General features: G+C 37.1%; 1 pseudogene; it reads left to right on the top strand.

Annotated features, from left to right (window-relative positions):
- Positions 1–8,061: 8,061 nt before the first annotated feature.
- LOC140598910 (olfactory receptor 4P4-like) lies at positions 8,062–9,095 on the top strand (annotated as a pseudogene).

Here is a 9,095-nt window from a genome sequence, read left to right on the forward strand (position 1 = left end):
CCCGGAAAAAACAGAAACAAGTGATCTTTCTCCCACTGGTTGTCCCTCTGGCCTCAACCCTGGTGGCCACAGGGTTGGATACGGGGGCCTTAATCCACTCTGTAGATTCTTCCAGGGAGCTGAGAGGCTTCAAATGGCTATGGAGGCTTTGGCAGAGTCTTTTGCTTCCCTACAATGTCAAATAACCTCGGTGGCCCAGGTAGCTCTTCAGAACCAACGTGCTTTGGACCTCCTCACAGCCGAGATCAGAGGAACTTGTATGTCTCTCAATGAAGATTGCTGCTACCACATCAACAGGCATAGTTGAAACCAATCTCCACCTCCTTGTCAAAGTTCCTGAGTCTCTCCAAAAACAATATCACCCTCTTGACCCAACTAGACCCCAATGGTGGCAGACCCCACTAACCACATGGCTCCCCCCCTCTCTAAGACCACTCCTAATCATTGGCATACTATTAATGGTGGCCCCTTGCTTTCTCCGATTCATCAAGGAATGAATCTGTGAAATATCTCGGGTATCAGTCAATCAACTTCTTTTACACCCCTACATTCGCCTGCCCACCTCCGACAGGCACCACTACGCCCATATATCAGCAGGAAGCAGCAAGATCTGAATGGTCGCCCCATTATAACATATCAAAAAGATCGGAATGTTGGGCTGGCAAGACTGGGGACCTCAAAACGGCCGACCCCAGGCCAGCAACTTCCCAATAAGGCCACCTTGCCGCCCTACCCTAAGTTAGCAGACAAAGACCTGTAACCCTTGCCCTAACTGGAATGCCACCCTACCCCCATCTTCCCACTAACACCACGTTGCTGTCCTACCTTAGCACACAAAGACCTGTAACCCTTGCCCTAATCAGAATGCTGCCCTGCTCTCATCTTCCCACCGAAAATTCTTTATAGACCCTCCCTGCAGTTTGCTTGGGCGCGACTTCCCTGGCCCGTGACTTCCTCGCTCTCTCACTCTCCCCCTCCCCTGTGGGCTGTGGAACCTCACCTGAGAGCGTGTCCCATTAAGAGCCTGTTTCGACCAACTTTTGCCTGACTTGTCTATTCCATTTCATTACCGATCCAATTAAACCTGACAATATCAATATTTAAAAATTAATTACATAGCTTATGCTAGTAACTAACAAATAAAAATTAGATTTTAAAAATCCTATTTGTAATATCATAATATTATAAAATTATAAAATAATTAAGGATGACTATATCAAGATATAAGGCATACATTTTCTCTGAAAGCCAAATATTTGTTAAGAGAATAAAAACACCTTAACACAGAAAATACACTGTGTTCATGGACAGATGACTCAACGTTATTAAGATGTGAATTCTCCCCAAAGGAATCTCCAGAGTCAAGCATTTTCAAAAACAAAATTACATGCACATATTTAAAAATTTTCAAAATTGGTTTAAAACTTATATGGAAATGCAAGGACCTTAAACTGGGTCCCACAACTTTAAAGAAGAACAAAGTTGGAGAACTTAAGCCATTTGATTTCCAGTGATGTTTTAAAGCTACTGTGTTCAAAATGATGTGGTATGTTCATAAAGATATCCCAGAAGATCAACAAAGCAGACTAGAGAGCCCAGTAGTAGACCTGCACACCTATGGTCTACTCTTATCCACAAAAGTCTGTAGTCAATTCACTGGAGAAAAAATAGTCTGCAACAAAAAAAAATAGTCTGCACTCTCTAACAAAAATAGAGTGGCAACGTTGGACATCTGGATCTACCACACAAAACAAAACAAAACAGAAAATCTTTTGTCTATACATTAAACCTGTACAGGTTTATTTAAAATGGATCTTAGACCTATATGTGAATATAAAGGTAAAAAAATTGGAGACATTATAGGGGATCTTCATGACTTTGGATTACAAGGAAAATTTTCTAAATGTGTGGAATAGAAGTGTCCAAATAGGGGCGCCTGGGTGGCAAAGTTGGTTAAGCATCTAACTCTTGGTTTCCCTTAGGTGGTGATCTTGGAGTCTTGAGGTGGGGCCCCTTGCAGGGCTCAGCACTCAGGATGGAGTCTGCTGGAGGCTTTCTTTCCTCTTTCCACCCCTCCATTGTGTGCACACGCTCTCTCTCTCTCTCTCTCTCTCTCTCCTCTCCCCCTCTAGCATGAATAAATGAATCTAAAAAAAAAGCTGCTCATAAAAAAATGATTTGCGCTTCAACAAAATTAAAACTATGTAACAAAACTAGTACATAAAGATGTATGCATTAAATAGTTGAGGATATAAATGCAACTTATATTCATCCCCAAGGGTTGTACAAGTGTGTATACAGGAAGAGGTTAGAGATATGACCAGTTATCTCCTGCTGTAGATTGGTATAGGCTAGCCCTTGAGTACAGCTTGGTCAACACTGGGCATAACATTGATGTAGAGAAGCTATAAATCACTGGGTTATAAAGTGCTGTAAGAGGAAGTGCTACAATCCTTCATTTCCTCAGGGCTATACAACATTTAAGGCCCCCAGAGAAGTACTAAAGTAAAATAATACATTTTCTTGCTTCAATTCTCTACTTCTAATTTGAGACAGTTATTTAACTTCCAGAACCTTCTGTGTTTCTGTCTATATAGTAAAGCTAATAATATTTGTGTCAAAATTTGCATTATTATGAGCATTAAATAATATGATTAACTTAGTCTACCCAACAATCTCTCACTAAATTTTGGTTGTTATTTGGCCAAGTAGATTGATCTGGAACAGATTAAATATTATAAAATTTGATTTCCTGACAGTTCTTGCATGAGAAAATTTTACATACATGATTGGCATCTAATAGAGAGAGACCGATTAGCTTCAGTGCATGCAGATGAGACTGAGTCTAAACAACCTGTGAATAGCCAGTGAGCAGAGACACCGGATAGAAAACACGATAAAGGCTTTGCTGTACTTTCCTTCCTTCCTCTGATTTTTCCATATCATTTTTGCTTTTTGTCCCAGCCACATTATGAGGAAGAGTTATTTATTCTTATTCTGTTTTTGCCTCTTTTTTCCAATGGCTCATCCATTCAGTGCTAACTTCATACCAATGATATTATCAGAAATCATTGATTTTATGTATCTACATACTCTTTGCATCAAAGATCTTGAAAATTTTCAAAAAAGGACTGCAAGTGGTTGTCTTTGGTTCTTCTTTTTCCTAACTCATCTCAGATTTTCCTGAAAGCTAACTTGATAGTATTACAGGCTACAATTTCTTTCCTACTTTTCAGAAAAATGGAAGTGCACAGGGCAGTTAGATTATAGCCTTTTGGGGTTTCCAGGGAAAAGGGCCAATATTTTTCTTTTTCTCAGATAGGCAAATATGGAAAGTTTATACCCAAGAGCACCAAGAACATTTCTGTGGACAGTGACTTTGTAACACTTGGGCCAAGACCTGTTTAGAAATGTCTTTGGGAACATAATTACATAAAGCTTTCAAAGACCTATTATATCTCACATTGCCACTTAAGTTTATATTTGTCCCTCTGAATGAATTGTCTTTAGGCATAGGCATAAAATAAGTGGATGATTCCTAAAACCTAAGAATTTGTATTAGCTTTTGCAGGCATAGAAAAACACATTTTGCTTATTTTTTTTTCTGAGCTATTCTTAAGAAGTTAAATCAACTCTAAGAATTCCCAGCCTTCTTTCCTGTGGGATGAAGATCCAGTTCTTTCATCACTGAGTTTAAGCGAATACTTGAAGCCCCCTTCCCTTGTAAACTGTAGAAGGTTTAAGACATGTTGAAACTTTCAAAGTATTTGTAGAGAATTAATCTGAATGTGTTTGAATTATGGCTTTGCAATTGCCTTCATTTATTCCAGGTTTTGATACTAGAGACAAACTGGCAGAGTGAATATCTAAGAACTGAATGCAGCCCCAAACTAACCTGACAGACACTGAGATCTTATGGTTAATGGATTACCCCTTGTCACCTTGGTTTGGGAAGGGTACCACCCCACATGTGCTAGGCTAATTGTGTGTTCTTTACAATTATTGTATATAAATTCATCCTAAAGGCTACAACTTCTCCTGCAGCATATGACAACTTGATTATTATACAAATGTTTTAGCTTACTTCAGTTTTAATGGGACATTAGCTTTAAGCAAAATTCCCCTTTTTGGAGAGCAAAACAGTAGAGTTAGTTAAAACATGTTCAAATTGACATTGAATTTCAATGTGACTCCGAATCTTGCTTACAGGCAGTCCTCCATATTATTATTATTAAGAAACAGACTTTATGCTTGAATATGTACAATGACAAAGAATTTCTTATTATTTCAAAACATCTGCCATCCTAAAATAGAGTAGTTTCATTTGCGCCAACTACGGTAAATTTATAGCATCCCACATTCTGTTACACTAAGAAAGTTTGAATGTGTGGTAGAAACTTTTATTCAAATATAAGAACTTCCTTATGAATACTGTAATTCAAAAGACATACATAATTTGTATTCAATGATACCAAAAACCAAACTAATCCTTTGAGTACCTTTTTGTAGAGAAAAAAAAATAGACTAGTGATTAGTGTCAAGAAAAATGCTAAGATAACCAATTGATTATGACATTAACACACTTTCAGTAAAGATTGCTGAAGTGGGAGTTTATCATGATCATACTTGTTAAATCCATGATATGAATGTTCTTTTTAATTTTCTTTATTTTTCCATTGGTTGTGTGTGCATGCATGACAATCTGTTTTCTTAAACTAGTCATTCAAAGAGGAAAGACCGTAAAAGAAAAATGACAGCTTTAAACCATACATGTCACTGGCTATTTCATATTATCTCATGTATCCCTCATTAAAATTCTGAATTTTGTAATGGTATCTTAATTGTGAAATGAGTACTATGAGGCCCAAAGAGATTAAGCAATTCACTCATGGATCACATCGGCCAGTTTATTTGAGATGTCTCAACGTTTGCACCTTTCTGTGTTGCTATTGTTTTAATCTTTTGTTCATGGTTTCCTGTAGTTCTTACCTTACCAATTGTGACTTCAGTTTTCTCATGGGAGGATTCCTCAGTATCACTATGTTGTTTTATGACAACAATTCTCATCAACTGACTCTTCCCTCTTTCCCTTTACCTCTACAAACAGCACTGTTCACAGAGCAAGTTCCCTCAAAATACAGGATGAGGTTTTGAGCTTTTGGAGATAAAATTCTAATGGTGATTGGGAAGACAAGCAGGATTGTGTTTTTTTTTTTCTTCTTCTAAGATTTATTTATTTATTTATCATAAGAGACCCTGAGAGAGAGAGGCATAAACAAGGCAGAGGGAGAAGCACAGTCCTCTCAGGGAGCTCGATTGGGAACTCCATCTCAGACCGAAATAAGGACCTGAGCCAAAGGCAGAACGCTCAACTGCTGAGCCACTCAGGTGTCCCAACAAGCAGGAGTCTTGTTTAGGAATATTTGTCTTTGTAAAACTGAAGGCAAATTATTTCAAATCTTTTATAATCAGAGAATTCTATGATATGTGTGAATATTAAATATTTCCTACCTCTTTACTAACATAAATACTCAAAAGACAGACGGGTTGTCTGTTAACCCATTGTCTTGCATATTCCTTTCTGCTCAGATGAGGAACCAAAAGAGTTCTTTCATGCTGTCCTTCATGGGGCATGGGGCAACATGTAGGGGGGGCATAGGAGGAGATGCCAGCAAGGAACTGGAGCTGTGCTTGCTCCATGTACCAGAACAGGCCCTTGACATCAGCTATCCACTTCAGCAATTTTCCTCCTCCCCCAGTGTTACCCCTCCTGTGCTAAAGCCAACCAGATCATTCTTCCCTCGGTGGTTGTGCCACTTGCAGGAACTGGCCTGGACTTCTGGCCTGCAGAGCCTGCCCCTGAACTCTGGAGCACTGCTCTGAAGCCCGGTGTGACCTGGTGTGCCCGTGTTGCTCCCCCAGGGTGGTCCCTGCCCAGCCCTGCCTAATCCCCAGTAAAGCCTTGAACACTATGAAAAAATATATATATATCAGTTCTCTCTATCAGTTCTCTATCAGTTCTTTATCAGTTCTCTCCCATGAAAGATAGCCCCAGATTGAGGAAGAAACAGAATTTCTGTCTTTTAATATTTACAGTGTATTCCTTTTCAAATCTGAGAAATTACTAGGATTCTCTTAATGTCTCTTCTTTTGAGACTCAGAGAAAAATTACTTACATATAAATCAGTTTGTTATAGTAATTAGGTATATCTTAAGAATTAACATTGTTTCTAACTCATGAACACATACCAGTACCAGGTGTAATGAACAGAAGATAAGTCAATGATCCTCACGCTCCTAAAACTTCTCAGTTTCTATAGTTACTGTTAATTGCTGAACACTGTATGATATAAGTAGTGATATAATTATTTTATTTGTTATATAATGGAGGATAGGAAGCCTTGTTAGTGATTCTGAAAGCAAAGTAGGAACAAATTGAAAATTTCTACTTTTATGAGGTTAGAATTGTGAGTAGTAATTTAAAATAGAATTGATGTGGTAAGGTATAGACCATTCAAAAATGTCACAGCTGTCAATTATTTGCCTTGTAAAATCTTAAAGCCAATCAATAACATTGATGTTAAATTTGTGAGTCACTCCAGATGATGGTTGCTAAATAATATTGCAACTTTATTTACAATTTTTTATTCTTTTATTTTTTTTTAATTTTGTTTGAGAGAGGGAGAGCGTGTGAGAGAGCACGAGGAGGGGGAAGTAGTAGAGGGAGAAGCAGACTCCTGGCCAAGTAGGGAGCCCACCTGGGGACTCAATCCCCGGACCCCAGGATGAAGACCTGAGCCAAAGGCAGCTGCTCAATGCATTGAGCCACACAGGTGCTCACATTTCTTATTTTTAAAATAAACATCTGAGGGTCTGATATGTCTGTCACTTCAGAATCAGACTAAGGTAGAAGATGTATTAGTTCTTGCAAACCCACTAGGATCAGATATTTCCTCCTTAGTGGGTAAAATAGCTTTTTGAGATGTTTTTTCATTATCCTAAACTCATTTTCCCTGATTAAATAATGTCTTAAGATAAATGTTACAAAGATGTGATTTCCTGAATATTACATTTAGTCATTATTCCAAGAAATACCACCAAGTGCTAACTTACCACAAAGTTTGTCTTCAAGTTGCTTTCACTTTTATTTCCTTTAATTGGCATTTGATTTTTGACATTGTAACTAAAGTATGAAATTTTCAGCAAGAGCCATGACTCATGCATAATTCAAATATATTTGGGCAATTCAACAATCTTATCTTTCCTTGATCAATTACTATTAAAAACTTCAATGATCCTATGTATTTTTTTAAATTGTATTTAACTCATAAAATATAAATGTGACAAATGAATGGGCTTCCTGAATATTTCTCAAAATTTCAGTGATTAATTGATATTCTTTCTTTTGCTGTATTGTTTTCAAACACTTTGCCTTTTTTTTTTTTTAACACTTTGCTTTTTAATGTAAGAGGAATTTGGTTGGTTTAACATGATTCATTGACAATATTTGACCATGTAGGAAAATATAGTATGCGCTACAGAAATCAAAGTTAAGTAGTTCAAACTGGATCTATAAACAAATGTGCATTTCTTCAGGATTCATTCCCAGAACATTAAGAGTGTTTTCTCAGGTAATTTTTAAGAAGGATCATTTATTTTATTTGTAAGGTATAAGAACTGGAAAATGTGGACAAAATCTTTTCTTGTTTAAGACTAACTGATATAATTAGCAGTTCTTTTATCTAAATATGTCATTAATAGTAATAAAATGTATTATCAAAATAATATTTAAATTTTTAAAAAGTACTAGTAACAGTGAATAAAATATGTAATTATTCTCATGATTGCCATTATGAAATTATGTCATGCTAGATTTATAAAAGACAAAATAAGGAGAATCAGCTTAATTCAAAAAATCAAGAAAAATTAATCTTAACTCTATGTCAATATTCATTTTAATAAATTTTACATTATTGTGTTTATGGAGTTAATTTTCACCTTTGGTTATGTGTTCTTTCTTTCAGAAACCTAAGTCCCTGTGGAAGCATACGCCAAAGCAAATATATGACAAGCCAGAGAAAAATCTCCAAATTTATACTTCTTGGACTTTCATATGTCCACAGCATACAAATATTTTGTTTTGTCATTTTCTTACTCTGTTATGTTGCTCTGTTGGCAGGAAATCTTCTGATCCTTACCTCCATTCGATGCAGCCCTCTTTTTCACCAACCAATGTACTACTTCCTTATACACTTATCCTTAATAGACATCTGCTACACCTCTACAGTTACACCCAAGTTAATTGGTGACTTGCTAGTGGAAAGGAAAACCATCTCCTATGACAATTGCATGTTATAGGTCTTTACAATGCACTTCTTTGGAGGCATTGAGATCTTCATTCTTACCGCCATGGCCTTTGATCGCTTATGCTGCCATCTGCATACCTCTCCACTACGTGATTATCATGAACAGGACAAGATGCAATCTCCTAGTCTTAGCTGCTTGGGCTGGTGGGGCCATTCATGCCTTTCCTTTATTTTCTACTGCAATTGGTTTGCCCTTCTGTGGTCCTAATGAAATTGATCACTACTTTTGTGATATTTTTCCTTTGCTTAAAGTGGCCTGTACTGATACTTACATCACTGGTGTCCCTGTGATTGCCCTTTCAGGTATGGTCACATTAGTTACCTTTATTGTCTTATCTGTTTCTTTAATTAATTTTTATTGGTGTTCAATTTACCAACATACAGAAAAACACCCAGTGCTCATCCCGTCAAGTGTCCACCTCAGTGCCCGTCTTATCTGTTTCTTATGGTATTGTTCACTTTAATAAACCTCTCAGCTTATGGAAGATGCAAAGCTCCCTCTACCTGTTGGTCTCATATCACTGTGGTCATCTATATTTTGGGCCTGTAGTCTTCATGTACCTTAGGCCACCTATTACTTTTCCAGAGGACAAAATATTTGCTCTGTTTTACACCATCATTGCTCCTTTGTTGAATTCCTTAATCTATACTCTGAGAAATTCAGAGATGAAAAAAGCCATGAGGAAAGTTTGGTGTCCATCAGTATTTTCAAAGGAAGCATGTAATTAA

Source organism: Vulpes vulpes, chromosome 5 (assembly GCF_048418805.1).
Source record: "Vulpes vulpes isolate BD-2025 chromosome 5, VulVul3, whole genome shotgun sequence".
In the NCBI taxonomy this organism is placed as follows: domain Eukaryota; kingdom Metazoa; phylum Chordata; class Mammalia; order Carnivora; family Canidae; genus Vulpes; species Vulpes vulpes.